Source organism: Pseudophryne corroboree, chromosome 9, assembly GCF_028390025.1.
Source record: "Pseudophryne corroboree isolate aPseCor3 chromosome 9, aPseCor3.hap2, whole genome shotgun sequence".
Lineage (NCBI taxonomy): Eukaryota > Metazoa > Chordata > Amphibia > Anura > Myobatrachidae > Pseudophryne > Pseudophryne corroboree.
Genome location: NC_086452.1, coordinates 312916657 through 312932410, shown reverse-complemented (window position 1 = coordinate 312932410; position 15754 = coordinate 312916657). Strand labels below are relative to the sequence as shown.

At 47.0% G+C, this 15754-nt stretch overlaps 1 protein-coding gene and 1 long non-coding RNA gene across 2 annotated transcripts in view; one reads left to right on the top strand and one right to left on the bottom strand.

Annotated features, from left to right (window-relative positions):
• The window catches only part of WBP2NL (WBP2 N-terminal like), a 127382-nt gene that overhangs the window by 62767 nt on the left and 48861 nt on the right, over positions 1 to 15754 (bottom strand). The gene's annotated exons all lie outside the window — the stretch shown is intronic.
• LOC134958080 (uncharacterized) lies at positions 10306 to 11014 on the top strand. Its single transcript, XR_010186873.1, has 3 exons — positions 10306 to 10373; positions 10458 to 10537; positions 10841 to 11014. It is a non-coding gene; the product is annotated as an uncharacterized LOC134958080 (long non-coding RNA).

Here is a 15754-nt window from a genome sequence, read left to right as displayed (position 1 = left end):
GGAATAACTTGAAAGATGATGTCGGAAACTTTCGAGCTTCACACCAACCTATATAGGCACGCCAGATTCTGTAATAATGAGCTGCCGTAACCGGATTCCTAGCTCGTAACATGGTTGGTATTACCGATTCTGGAATGCCCTCTCTTCTTAAGAGGGCGGTCTCAACAGCCACCCTGTCAAACGCAGCCGCGCTAAATCGGGGTAAAGGAACGGACCCTGTTGTAACAGGTCCAGACGTAGTGGGAGCGGCCAAGGATCGTCTGCGAGTAGTCCGCGGAGATCCGCGAACCAAGCTCTCAGAGGCGCCACTAGTATGACACTGACGTACTCTCTCTTGATCCATTTTAGCAACAGAGGGAGCAGCGGAAACAGATACACGAGGCTGTACGGCCATGTGATTGTGAGAGCATCCACCGCCACCGCCTTTGGATCTCTCGTTCTGGACACATACTGGGGCTTTTGGCGATTGTGGCGAGATGCCATCAGATCCACCTGAGGGTAACCCCACCTCTGGACCAACATGTGAAACACTTCTGGATTTAATGCCCATTCTCCTGGATGAAAATCCCGACGGCTGAGATAATCCGCCTCCCAGTTGTCCACACCCGGAATGAACACTGCCGACAATATCACTTGGTGATACTCGGCCCACCTGAGGATCCGAGCTACTTCCCGCATTGCCATGCGGCTTCTCGTTCCTCCTTGCTTGTTGATATATGCGACCGCCATCGCATTGTCTGACTGCACCTGAACAGTCTGAAACCGAAGCATGTGCACTGCTTGTCGTAGCCCATTGTAAACTGCCCGGAGTTCCAGGACATTTATAGACAGCAATCTTTCATGATCTGCCCAGAGACCCTGGAGCCGATAACTTTGAAATACAGCTCCCCAGCCTCTGAGACTCGCGTCTGTCAATAGAATTATCCAATTCCAGGCGCCAAACAGTTTCCCTGCGGTTAGATTGTGTGCTTTGAGCCACCAGAGGAGACACTCTGGCCTGTGGCGACAACTTCACCCTGTGGTGAATCTGCAGTTGCGAGCCCGACCACTGTGCTAGCACATTTAGTTGAAAAGAACGTGAGTGAAATCTTCCGAACTGAAGTGCTTCGAAAGCCGCCACCATTGTGCCAAGAGGCGAATGCACAAATGTACCGAGACTGTGCGTGGCTTGAGTACTAATTGTACTAGATGACGAATGACCTGTACTTTCTGTTCTGGTAGGTAAATTCTTTGATTTACCGTATCGAGAATCATACCTAGGAATTAAAGTCGTTGAGACGGAATCAGATGTGATTTCTTGAAATTGACTATCCAACCGTGCCGAACTAGTACATTGTATGTTAGCAACGCCTGTTGGAGAAGCATCTGTTGAGACGGAGCCTTGATGGAGCAAATCGTCCAAAAAACTGGAACAATTATTACTCCCAGGGATCTGAGATGAGCTATCATCACAGACATCACCTTGGTGAATACCCGAGGCGCTGACGAAAGGCCAAACAGTAGAGCCTGAAACTGGTAATGGTCTTGCTGTATTGCAAACCGCAAGAACCTCTGATGAGGTGGCCAAATCGGAATGTGTAAGGTCACATCTTTGAGATCCAGTGCAATCATGAATTCCTGTGGCTCTAAACCTGCAATTACTGACCGCAGAGATTCCATCTTGAATCTGTGGTAAGTGACGTACTGATTGAGACCTTTTAAGTTCAATATTGGCCTGACCGAGCCATCCGGCTTTGGTACCACAAACAGACTGGAATAATAACCCTGACCCTGTTGTTGTACAGGGACCGGAATCAAAACTGCTGCATTCAGCAGAGACTGAATGGCAATCTGCAGAACTGCCTTCTTGTCGTCCGACACAGGCAGACCCGTCTTGAAAAACCGCATTGGCGGAAGACAATCGAACTCTATTTTGTAACCCTTTAACACTAAATTGCGGATCCACCCATCTGTGGACGTCTGAAGCCACGCCCCCTGGAACGTCTGAAGGCGTGCTCCCACAATTGGAGATCCGAGATGGGCTGGGAGCCCGTCATGCCACTGGCTTGTTGGCGACCTTAGCGTCCTGACGACTTGTGTTGGTTTGTTGGAAACCACGTCCCCGACCTCTTCTACCAAGTGTGGCCGCTCCTCTGCCGCGCCCACGAAAGGACTGAGGTCTAAAGGATTTGAACGCCGGACCAGAGTATTTGCGTCTAGGTACCGTTGGAGGCAATGGTAAGAAAACAGACCTTCCTCCCGTAGCCTCAGAAATCCATCTGTCCAATTCAGGACCGAACAGCTTCTCGCCACCGTAAAGTAACGCCTCTATACCTTTTTTGACCTCCGCCTCCGCTTGCCAAGAACGTAGCCAGAGTGCTCGTCGTGCTATAACTAGCGATGATGAAAGGCGAGAAGTGAGCTGACAGACGTCAGTAGAAGCTGTACATAGATAGTCAGCAGCTTCCCAGATTTGATCAGCGAGAAGTATAAGATGATCGTCCTGTAGAGCAGACTTGAGCTCTTTTATCCGTACCATTAGCGCCTTAGTTACCCAAATACCTACCAACCCAGGTCTCAGCAGCACTACTGCTACCATATACATGGACTTTAGCATAGCTTCTATTTTACGGTCTGAAGGGTCTTTAAGCGTAGTAGCAGCTGGTACTGGTATGGTTAATTTCTTTGTAAGTTTAGATACGGACGAATCCACCAATGGCGGATTCTCCCATGTAGCCGTCATGGACTCTGGAAACGGGTAACTTGATTTAAATCTGCGAGGTATAGAAAACCGTTTATCCGGATTCTTTCGTGTTTCTAGTAACATTTTATTAAGAGATTCCGAAACAGGAAAACACATCGGAGATCTGTCGTTTAGTAAAGAAGACTTCATCATTTGTCAGAGGCTCCACAGTTTCTGTACACTTCAGAGACTGACGCACCGCTCTGATGAGATTATCAATGCCTGGGCTGTCAAAATCGTCACTATCTGACTACTGGTCTATTTCGCCCTCCTCACCCTCATCCGCAGTGAGGTCTAGCATAGCAGAAACTGGCAAATCATAAGACAAAAGAAACTTATCCTTTCCACCCAAGGTGGACTTGGACTTTTGGTAAGATTGAGACCCCTCCGGTAACTCTAGCGGTCTCATCTTAGACTCAGATCTTGCCGCTTCCCGCTCTTGACGAGTGGCGGCCAATTCTGATTGCAAACCAACCAGGACATTTGCAAGCATAGCCCATGGAGGGTCCGGAGATGAAACTGGCTTTAAAACCAGAGTGGAAATTGTATTTGTAGCTGAATTCACAAAACATACTGTACATGTGGTAGATTCATCAGGCAACACACTTTTACAGACATGGCAGGGAAATTGCTTTTTAGTCTTTGCTGGTGCCTTACTCATTATGCAGACAGACAATACAAACTACAAACACAGACAATTTGCACGACTCAGTAAATAGCCAGATTTTATAATATATATATATATAATAGACACCAAGTGTGTTTTCTCTATTTAGTTATGTCATAATTATTATATAGAGATGACAGTATGTTCATTTTCTAATTGCGTTCCACCATCGGGTTGGTGGAGCGCAAACGTCACTTCCGGAAGTTCAAAAGGAGCGCCTGGTATCGGTTCATATTGTATTAATCACTTATGTTCCAGTGGCATCTGCTGTCCCTCTGTGCCCTATGTGTGGCCGCTGTGTATGTCAGCAGCGGCCACGGATTGGGCTGTGTCCCGCTGCTCACGTTTGCGGTCCACCGCCGACCAGTAGCGCGAGTGCTACTTTCGCCGGAAGTGGGTAATAGGCGTTCTACCGGTTCATTTGGTGGAACGCATAAACGCGGTGTTCGTCTTTCTATCTTTGTATTAGTGATACCGGCGCCCTTATTACTCACAGTGCAATAGTTATTCATAGGGTTTTTGAAACCTATTTTTATATATTAAATTGTGATTTATTTCACCTAAACATTTTATATCTCCATAAAGGGTGTCAGTAAAGTCACTTCCGGTCAATTTTATATATTTCTTAAATTAGGTATAACACTCACGTATTCACAGAATTATCTCTTCACTAGAAAGTATATAATAATAAGATTTTACTTACCGATAAATCTATTTCTCGGAGTCCGTAGTGGATGCTGGGGTTCCTGAAAGGACCATGGGGAATAGCGGCTCCGCAGGAGACAGGGCACAAAAAGTAAAGCTTTTCCAGATCAGGTGGTGTGCACTGGCTCCTCCCCCTATGACCCTCCTCCAGACTCCAGTTAGGTACTGTGCCCGGACGAGCGTACACAATAAGGGAGGATTTTGAATCCCGGGTAAGACTCATACCAGCCACACCAATCACACCGTACAACTTGTGATCTAAACCCAGTTAACAGTATGATAACAGCGGAGCCTCTGAAAGATGGCTTCCTTCAACAATAACCCGAATTAGTTAACAATAACTATGTACAATTATTGCAGATAATCCGCACTTGGGATGGGCGCCCAGCATCCACTACGGACTCCGAGAAATAGATTTATCGGTAAGTAAAATCTTATTTTCTCTATCGTCCTAGTGGATGCTGGGGTTCCTGAAAGGACCATGGGGATTATACCAAAGCTCCCAAACGGGCGGGAGAGTGCGGATGACTCTGCAGCACCGAATGAGAGAACTCCAGGTCCTCCTTAGCCAGAGTATCAAATTTGTAAAATTTTACAAACGTGTTCTCCCCTGACCACGTAGCTGCTCGGCAGAGTTGTAATGCCGAGACCCCTCGGGCAGCCGCCCAAGATGAGCCCACCTTCCTTGTGGAGTGGGCCTTTACAGATTTAGGCTGTGGCAGGCCTGCCACAGAATGTGCAAGTTGGATTGTGCTACAGATCCAACGAGCAATCGTCTGCTTAGACGCAGGAGCACCCATCTTGTTGGGTGCATACAATATAAACAACGAGTCAGATTTTCTGACTCCAGCTGTCCTTGCAATATATATTTTTAATGCTCTGACAACGTCCAGTAACTTGGAGTCCTCCAAGTCACTTGTAGCCGCAGGCACTACAATAGGCTGGTTCAGATGAAATGCTGACACCACCTTAGGGAGAAAATGCGGACGAGTCCGCAGTTCTGCCCTGTCCGAATGGAAAATCAGATATGGGCTTTTGTAAGATAAAGCTGCCAGTTCTGACACTCTCCTGGCCGAAGCCAGGGCTAGAAGCATGGTCACTTTCCATGTGAGATATTTCAAATCCACCTTTTTTAGTGGTTCAAACCAATGAGATTTTAGAAATTCCAAAACCACATTGAGATCCCACGGTGCCACTGGAGGCACCACAGGCGGCTGTATATGCAGCACTCCCTTAACAAAGGTCTGGACTTCAGGGACTGAAGCCAATTCTTTTTGAAAGAAAATCGACAGGGCCGAAATTTGAACCTTAATAGATCCCAATTTGAGACCCATAGACAATCCTGATTGCAGGAAATGTAGGAATCGACCCAGTTGAAATTCCTCCGTCGGAGCACTCCGATCTTCGCACCACGCAACATATTTTCGCCAAATTCGGTGATAATGTTGCACGGTTACTTCCTTCCTCGCTTTAATCAAAGTAGGAATGACTTCTTCCGGCATGCCTTTTTCCTTTAGGATCCGGCGTTCAACCGCCATGCCGTCAAACGCAGCCGCGGTAAGTCTTGAAACAGACAGGGACCCTGCTGAAGCAAGTCCCTCCTTAGAGGTAGAGGCCACGGATCTTCCGTGATCATCTCTTGAAGTTCCGGGTACCAAGTCCTTCTTGGCCAATCCGGAACCACTAGTATCATTCTCACGCCTCTTTGCCGTATAATTCTCAATACTTTTGGTATGAGAGGCAGAGGAGGAAACACATACACCGACTGGTACACCCAAGGCGTTACCAGCGCGTCCACAGCTATTGCCTGCGGATCTCTTGACCTGGCGCAATACCTGTCCAGTTTTTTGTTGAGGCGAGACGCCATCATGTCCACCATTGGTCTTTCCCAACGGGTTACCAGCATGTGGAAGACTTCTGGATGAAGTCTCCACTCTCCCGGGTGAAGATCGTGTCTGCTGAGGAAGTCTGCTTCCCAGTTGTCCACTCCCGGGATGAACACTGCTGACAGTGCTATCACATGATTCTCTGCCCAGCGAAGAATCCTTGCAGCTTCTGCCATTGCACTCCTGCTTCTTGTGCCGCCCTGTCTGTTCACATGGGCGACTGCCGTGATGTTGTCCGACTGGATCAACACCGGTTTTCCTTGAAGCAGAGGTTCTGCCTGGCTTAGAGCATTGTATATTGCTCTTAGTTCCAATATGTTTATGTGAAGAGACGTTTCCAGGCTCGTCCATACTCCCTGGAAGTTTCTTCCTTGTGTGACTGCTCCCCAGCCTCTCAGGCTGGCGTCCGTGGTCACCAGGATCCAATCCTGTATGCCGAATCTGCGGCCCTCCAATAGATGAGGACTCTGCAACCACCACAGAAGAGACACCCTTGTCCTTGGAGACAGGGTTATCCGTAGGTGCATCTGAAGATGCGACCCTGACCATTTGTCCAACAGATCCCTCTGGAAAATTCTTGCGTGGAATCTGCCGAATGGAATTGCTTCGTAAGAAGCCACCATTTTTCCCAGGACTCTTGTGCATTGATGTACAGACACCTTTCCTGGTTTTAGGAGGTTCCTGACAAGCTCGGATAACTCCTTGGCTTTTTCCTCCGGGAGAAAAACCTTTTTCTGAACCGTGTCCAGAATCATCCCTAGGAACAGCAGACGAGTTGTCGGCATTAACTGGGATTTTGGAATATTCAGAATCCACCCGTGCTGTTTTAGCACTTCTTGAGACAGTGCTAATCCCATCTCTAGCTGTTCTCTGGACCTTGCCCTTATTAGGAGATCGTCCAAGTATGGGATAATTAATACGCCTTTTCTTCGAAGAAGAATCATCATCTCGGCCATTACCTTTGTAAAGACCCGAGGTGCCGTGGACAATCCGAACGGCAGCGTCTGAAACTGATAGTGACAGTTTTGTACAACGAACCTGAGGTACCCCTGGTGTGAGGGGTAAATTGGAACGTGGAGATACGCATCCTTGATGTCCAAGGATACCATAAAGTCCCCCTCTTCCAGGTTCGCTATCACTGCTCTGAGTGACTCCATCTTGAACTTGAACTTCTTTATGTACAGGTTCAAGGACTTCAGATTTAGAATAGGCCTTACCGAGCCATCCGGCTTCGGTACCACAAAAAGAGTGGAATAATACCCCTTCCCTTGTTGTAGAAGAGGTACCTTGACTATCACCTGCTGAGAGTACAGCTTGTGAATGGCTTCCAAAACCGTCTCCCTTTCGGAGGGGGACGTTGGTAAAGCAGACTTCAGGAAACGGCGAGGTGGATCTGTCTCTAATTCCAACCTGTACCCCTGAGATATTATCTGCAGGATCCAGGGATCTACTTGCGAGTGAGCCCACTGCGCGCTGTAATTTTTGAGACGACCCCCCACCGTCCCCGAGTCCGCTTGAGAAGCCCCAGCGTCATGCTGAGGCTTTTGTAGAAGCCGGGGAGGGCTTCTGTTCCTGGGAAGGAGCTGCCTGTTGCTGTCTCTTCCCTCGACCTCTGCCTCGTGGCAGATATGAATAGCCCTTTGCTCTCTTATTTTTAAAGGAACGAAAGGGCTGCGGTTGAAAGGTCGGTGCCTTTTTCTGTTGGGGAGTGACTTGAGGTAGAAAGGTGGATTTCCCGGCTGTAGCCGTGGCCACCAAATCTGATAGACCGACTCCAAATAACTCCTCCCCTTTATACTGCAAAACTTCCATATGCCGTTTTGAGTCCGCATCGCCTGTCCACTGTCGCGTCCATAAAGTTCTTCTGGCCGAAATGGACATAGCACTTACCCGTGATGCCAGTGTGCAGATATCCCTCTGTGCATCACGCATATAAAGAAATGCATCCTTTATTTGTTCTAACGACAGTAAAATATTGTCCCTGTCCAGGGTATCAATATTTTCAATCAGGGACTCTGACCAAACTACCCCAGCACTGCACATCCAGGCAGTCGCTATAGCTGGTCGTAGTATAACACCTGCATGTGTGTATATACTTTTTTGGATATTTTCCATCCTCCTATCTGATGGATCTTTAAGTGCGGCCGTCTCAGGAGAGGGTAACGCCACTTGTTTAGATAAGCGTGTTAGCGCCTTGTCCACCCTAGGAGGTGTTTCCCAGCGCTCCCTAACCTCTGGCGGGAAAGGGTATAATGCCAATAATTTCTTTGAAATTATCAGCTTTTTATCAGGGGCAACCCACGCTTCATTACACACGTCATTTAATTCTTCTGATTCAGGAAAAACTATAGGTAGTTTTTTCACACCCCACATAATACCCTGTTTAGTGGTACCTGTAGTATCAGCTAAATGTAACGCCTCCTTCATTGCCAAAATCATATAACGTGTGGCCCTACTGGAAAATACGGTTGATTCGTCACCGTCACCACTGGAGTCATCGCCTGTGTCTGGGTCTGTGTCGACCGACTGAGGCAAAGGGCGTTTCACAGCCCCTGACGGTGTTTGAGTCGCCTGGACAGGCACTAATTGATTGTCCGGCCGTCTCATGTCGTCAAACGACTGCTTTAGCGTGTTGACACTATCCCGTAGTTCCATAAATAAAGGCATCCATTCTGGTGTCGACTCCCTAGGGGGTGACATCCTCATATTTGGCAATTGCTCCGCCTCCACGCCAATATCGTCCTCATACATGTCGACACACACGTACCGACACACAGCAGACACACAGGGAATGCTCCTAACGAAGACAGGACCCACTAGCCCTTTGGGGAGACAGAGGGAGAGTTTGCCAGCACACACCAAAAGCGCTATATATATATATATCAGGGATAGCCTTATAATAAGTGCTCCCTTATAGCTGCTTTGTTATATCAAAATATCGCCATAAATTTGCCCCCCCTCTCTGTTTTACCCTGTTTCTGTAGTGCAGTGCAGAGACTTGGGAGCCGTCCTGACCAGCGGAGCTGTGAGAGGAAATGGCGCCGTGTGCTGAGGAGATAGGCCCCGCCCCTTTTCTGGCGGGCTCGTCTCCCGCTATTTAGAGAAATTAGGCAGGGGTTAAATATCTCCATATAGCCTCTGGGGGCTATATGTGAGGTATTTTTAGCCTTTATATAGGTTACATTTGCCTCCCAGGGCGCCCCCCTCCCAGCGCCCTGCACCCTCAGTGACTGCCGTGTGAAGTGTGCTGAGAGGAAAATGGCGCACAGCTGCAGTGCTGTGCGCTACCTTTAGAAGACTGCAGGAGTCTTCAGCCGCCGATTCTGGACCTCTTCTGACTTCAGCATCTGCAAGGGGGCCGGCGGCGCGGCTCCGGTGACCATCCAGGCTGTACCTGTGATCGTCCCTCTGGAGCTTGATGTCCAGTAGCCAAGAAGCCAATCCATCCTGCACGCAGGTGAGTTGACTCCTTCTCCCCTCAGTCCCTCGCTGCAGTGATCCTGTTGCCAGCAGGAATCACTGTAAAATAAAAAACCTAGCTAAACTTTTTCTAAGCAGCTCTTTAGGAGAGCCACCTAGATTGCACCCTTCTCGGCCGGGCACAAAAATCTAACTGGAGTCTGGAGGAGGGTCATAGGGGGAGGAGCCAGTGCACACCACCTGATCTGGAAAAGCTTTACTTTTTGTGCCCTGTCTCCTGCGGAGCCGCTATTCCCCATGGTCCTTTCAGGAACCCCAGCATCCACTAGGACGATAGAGAAATTTACTTATTCCTATGTTCCTGTGTTGTCTCCAATTGAGCTGGCAGATTGTTAATTTACAAAAAAAAAAAAAAAATTTTGATTGGCCATCATTCTTCAGTGGGAGTGGTTAGTGGTATATAATGCCCCACCATTCACACAGTCAGTCAGTTGCACTTGGGAGAGCACATAGGAACTACTGCTGTATCTGTAAGTATAGGACTTGGTCCCCTTTTTTCAATTTATATTTATTTTTATTATGAGAATCTAATTAATAGTAGTTTATTTAATTCTAATCAATTAGTAAAATTGGATAGAAGGGGAAAAGGAGGAAAAAGGGAGAGAAAAATAATAATAATTAAAAAAAAAAAAATCCACCCTAATAGATTATATCAATTAATGATTTTCAGGTTGCCTATTTCTCTCACACATCATTATTTTGAGGCTCACCCAAAGTGGGTATGTATAATGACTTTGCAAATTAGTCTTGCTAAAATTATTGAGTGTTTCCAATTGTATTTAGACATAGAGAAGGTTTTTTTTTTATTATTTTTTTTTAATAAAGAATTTCTCTCTCTATGTATAGGATATTTACCCATATACCATTTGGACCAGCGTGTTTTTTGGAAAGAGGTCCATTGCTAATTTAGTCTGTAAGTAATATATATGCTGAGTGCATAATGGTACTTTTTCTATGAGAAGGGAATGTAACATAGTTATAACATATTGTTTTGTAGAAAGTGTTCAACACTATTGAGCATTAGAGTGTTTCAACCCATTGAATTCATATATGGTTGCTTCATGGACTGACCATTTGGTATGTACTTTATGGAATCTTTCATCTTCATGTAATTTGTTATTATCATCTTATCCCTATGGAACGGTGTAGTAAAATAACACACTGCATGTATAGTGAAGTTACACAATATGTCACTCTCCTGCATATGTTCTCTGACCAGCTAGTATGGAACATCCTCATCTCCTGCTCGATCTATTGAATATCTAGTATTTTAGTTTAACAATTTTCTAATAAGTATAAAATTTATGTATTTTAATTGTTATTGTTAAATTGTAATATGTATATTTTTGTTTATACATTATAATATGTATGTTTTACCAGCTGTGTTGACCATCCCTCTGAAGAAGTCCACGAAGGACGAAACGCGTCAGGGTTGAAGACAGAGAGAAAAGAATCCCTACACTATTGTACATTTGACATATATTGTGATCTGTAATTGTGAAAAAGGGTTACCTCTGTCTAGATTGGGCAATACTTTGCTTTTAATAAATTGTGTAAAGCCATAATCATTTGGTCAATTTTTAGTTGGTAACCAGTTTAAGTGATTGAGAGCGCCCTCTGATTCAATTTGCTGGAGGTGTTGTTTTGTATGGTCCTCACTAACAGGAGGATCGAATTAGAGGGCTGCCGCACCAGCGCAGTAATTAGGTATAATTGCGTATATGCGTATATACATATATATATATATATATATATATACACATACACACATATAATAAGAATTTACTTACCGATAATTCTATTTCTCGGAGTCCGTAGTGGATGCTGGGGTTCCTGAAAGGACCATGGGGAATAGCGGCTCCGCAGGAGACAGGGCACAAAAGTAAAGCTTTACGATCAGGTGGTGTGCACTGGCTCCTCCCCCTATGACCCTCCTCCAAGCCTCAGTTAGGTACTGTGCCCGGACGAGCGTACACAATAAGGAAGGATTTATGAATCCCGGGTAAGACTCATACCAGCCACACCAATCACACCGTACAACCTGTGATATAAACCCAGTTAACAGTATGATAACAGAAGAGCCTCTAAAAGATGGCTCCCTACAACAATAACCCGAATTAGTTAACAATAACTATGTACAATTATTGCAGATAATCCGCACTTGGGATGGGCGCCCAGCATCCACTACGGACTCCGAGAAATAGAATTATCGGTAAGTAAATTCTTATTTTCTCTATCGTCCTAGTGGATGCTGGGGTTCCTGAAAGGACCATGGGGATTATACCAAAGCTCCCAAACGGGCGGGAGTGCGGATGACTCTGCAGCACCGAATGAGAGAACTCCAGGTCCTCCTCAGCCAGGATATCAAATTTGTAAAATTTTACAAACGTGTTCTCCCCTGACCACGTAGCTGCTCGGCAAAGTTGTAATGCCGAGACCCCTCGGGCAGCCGCCCAAGATGAGCCCACCTTCCTTGTGGAGTGGGCCTTTACAGATTTAGGCTGTGGCAGGCCTGCCACAGAATGTGCAAGTTGGATTGTGCTACAGATCCAACGAGCAATCGTCTGCTTAGACGCAGGAGCACCCATCTTGTTGGGTGCATACAATATAAACAACGAGTCAGATTTTCTGACTCCAGCTGTCCTTGCAATATATATTTTCAATGCTCTGACAACATCCAGTAACTTGGAGTCCTCCAAGTCACTTGTAGCCGCAGGCACTACAATAGGCTGGTTCAGATGAAATGCTGACACCACCTTAGGGAGAAAATGCGGACGAGTCCGCAGTTCTGCCCTGTCCGAATGGAAAATCAGATATGGGCTTTTGTAAGATAAAGCTGCCAGTTCTGACACTCTCCTGGCCGAAGCCAGGGCTAGTAGCATGGTCACTTTCCATGTGAGATATTTCAAATCCACATTATTTAGTGGTTCAAACCAATGAGATTTGAGAAAGTCCAAAACAACATTGAGATCCCACGGTGCCACTGGGGGCACCACAGGAGGCTGTATATGCAGCACTCCCTTAACAAAAGTCTGGACTTCAGGAACTGAAGCCAATTCTTTCTGGAAGAAAATCGACAGGGCCGAAATTTGAACCTTAATAGATCCCAATTTGAGACCCATAGACAATCCTGATTGCAGGAAATGTAGGAATCGACCCAGTTGAAATTCCTCCGTCGGAGCACTCCGATCCTCGCACCACGCAACATATTTTCGCCAAATGCGGTGATAATGTTGCGCGGTTACTTCCTTCCGTGCTTTAATCAAAGTAGGAATGACTTCTTCCGGCATGCCTTTTTCCTTTAGGATCCGGCGTTCAACCGCCATGCCGTCAAACGCAGCCGCGGTAAGTCTTGAAACAGACAGGGACCCTGCTGAAGCAAGTCCCTTCTCAGAGGTAGAGGCCACGGATCTTCCGTGATCATCTCTTGAAGTTCCGGGTACCAAGTTCTTACGCCTCTTTGCCGTATAATTCTCAATACTTTTGGTATGAGAGGCAGAGGAGGAAACACATATACCGACTGGTACACCCAAGGCGTTACCAGCGCGTCCACAGCTATTGCCTGCGGATCTCTTGACCTGGCGCAATACCTGTCCAGTTTTTTGTTGAGGCGAGACGCCATCATGTCCACCATTGGTCTTTCCCAACGGGTTACCAGCATGTGGAAAACTTCTGGATGAAGTCCCCACTCTCCCGGGTGAAGGTCGTGTCTGCTGAGGAAGTCTGCTTCCCAGTTGTCCACTCCCGGGATGAACACTGCTGACAGTGCTATCACATGATTTTCCGCCCAGCGAAGAATCCTTGCAGCTTCTGCCATTGCACTCCTGCTTCTTGTGCCGCCCTGTCTGTTCACATGGGCGACTGCCGTGATGTTGTCCGACTGGATCAACACCGGCTTTCCCTGAAGCAGAGGTTCTGCCTGGCTTAGAGCATTGTAGATTGCTCTTAGTTCCAGAATGTTTATGTGAAGAGACGTTTCCAGGCTCGTCCACACTCCCTGGAAGTTTCTTCCTTGTGTGACGGCTCCCCAGCCTCTCAGGCTGGCGTCCGTGGTCACCAGGATCCAATCCTGTATGCCGAATCTGCGGCCCTCCAATAGATGAGCACTCTGTAACCACCACAGAAGAGATACCCTTGTCCTTGGAGACAGGGTTATCCGCTGGTGCATCTGAAGATGCGACCCTGACCATTTGTCCAACAGATCCCTCTGGAAAATTCTTGCGTGGAATCTGCCGAATGGAATTGCTTCGTAAGAAGCCACCATTTTTCCCAGGACTCTTGTGCATTGATGTACAGACACCTTTCCTGGTTTTAGGAGGTTCCTGACAAGCTCGGATAACTCCTTGGCTTTTTCCTCCGGGAGAAAAACCTTTTTCTGAACCGTGTCCAGAATCATCCCTAGGAACAACAGACGTGTTGTCGGAATTAACTGGGATTTTGGAATATTCAGAATCCACCCGTGCTGTTTTAGCACTTCTTGAGACAGTGCTAATCCCATCTCTAGCTGTTCTCTGGACCTTGCCCTTATTAGGAGATCGTCCAAGTATGGGATAATTAATACGCCTTTTCTTCGAAGAAGAATCATCATCTCGGCCATTACCTTGGTAAAGACCCGAGGTGCCGTGGACAATCCGAACGGCAGCGTCTGAAACTGATAGTGACAGTTCTGTACGACGAACCTGAGGTACCCCTGGTGTGAGGGGTAAATTGGAACGTGGAGATACGCATCCTTGATGTCCAAGGATACCATAAAGTCCCCTTCTTCCAGGTTCGCCATCACTGCTCTGAGTGACTCCATCTTGAACTTGAACTTCTTTATGTACAGGTTCAAGGACTTCAGATTTAGAATAGGTCTTACCGAGCCATCCGGCTTCGGTACCACAAATAGAGTGGAATAATACCCCTTTCCTTGTTGTAAAAGAGGTACCTTGACTATCACCTGCTGAGAGTACAGCTTGTGAATGGCTTCCAAGACCGTCACCCTGTCGGAGGGGGACATTGGTAAAGCAGACTTCAGGAAACGGCGAGGTGGATTCGTCTCTAGTTCTAACCTGTACCCCTGAGATATTATCTGCAGGATCCAGGGATCTACCTGCGAGTGAGCCCACTGCGCGCTGAAATTCGTAAGACGACCCCCCACCGCCCCCGAGTCCGCTTGAGAAGCCCCAGCGTCATGCTGAGGCTTTTGTAGAAGCGGGGGAGGGCTTCTGTTCCTGGGAAGGAGCTGCCTGTTGCTGTCTCTTCCCCCTTCCTCTGCCTCGTGGCAGATATGAATATCCCTTTGCTCTCTTGTTTTTAAAGGAACGAAAGGGCTGCGGTTGAAAAGTCGGTGTCTTTTTCTGTTGGGGAGTGACTTGAGGTAAAAAGGTGGATTTCCCGGCTGTAGCCGTGGCCACCAAATCCGATAGACCGACTCCAAATAACTCCTCCCCTTTATACGGCAAAACTTCCATATGCCGTTTTGAGTCCGCATCGCCTGACCACTGTCGCGTCCATAAACTTCTTCTGGCCGAAATGGACATAGCACTTACCCGTGATGCCAGTGTGCAGATATCCCTCTGTGCATCACGCATATAAAGAAAAGCATCCTTTATTTGCTCTAAAGACAGTAAAACATTGTCCCTATCCAGGGTATCAATATTTTCAATCAGGGACTCTGACCAAGCTACCCCAGCACTGCACATCCAGGCTGTCGCTATAGCTGGTCGTAGTATAACACCTGTATGTGTGTATATACTTTTTTGGATATTTTCCATCCTCCTATCTGCTGGATCTTTAAGTGCGGCCGTCTCAGGAGAGGGTAACGCCACTTGTTTTGATAAGCGTGTGAGCGCCTTGTCCACCCTAGGAGGTGTTTCCCAGCGCGCCCTAACCTCTGGCGGGAAAGGGTATAAAGCCAATAACTTCTTTGAAGTTAGCATTTTTTTATCGGGGGCAACCCACGCTTCATCACACACCTCATTTAATTCTTCTGATTCAGGAAAAACTATAGGTAGTTTTTTCACACCCCACATAATACCCTGTTTAGTGGTACCTGTAGTATCAGCTATATGTAACGCCTCCTTCATTGCCAAAATCATATAACGTGTGGCCCTACTGGAAAATACGGTTGATTCGTCACCGTCACCACTAGAATCAGTGCCTGTGTCTGGGTCTGTGTCGACCGACTGAGGCAAAGGGCGTTTTACAGCCCCTGACGGTGTTTGAGGCGCCTGGACAGGCACTAATTGATTGTCCGGCCGTCTCATGTCGTCAAACGACTGCTTTAGCGTGTTGACACTATCCCGTAATTCC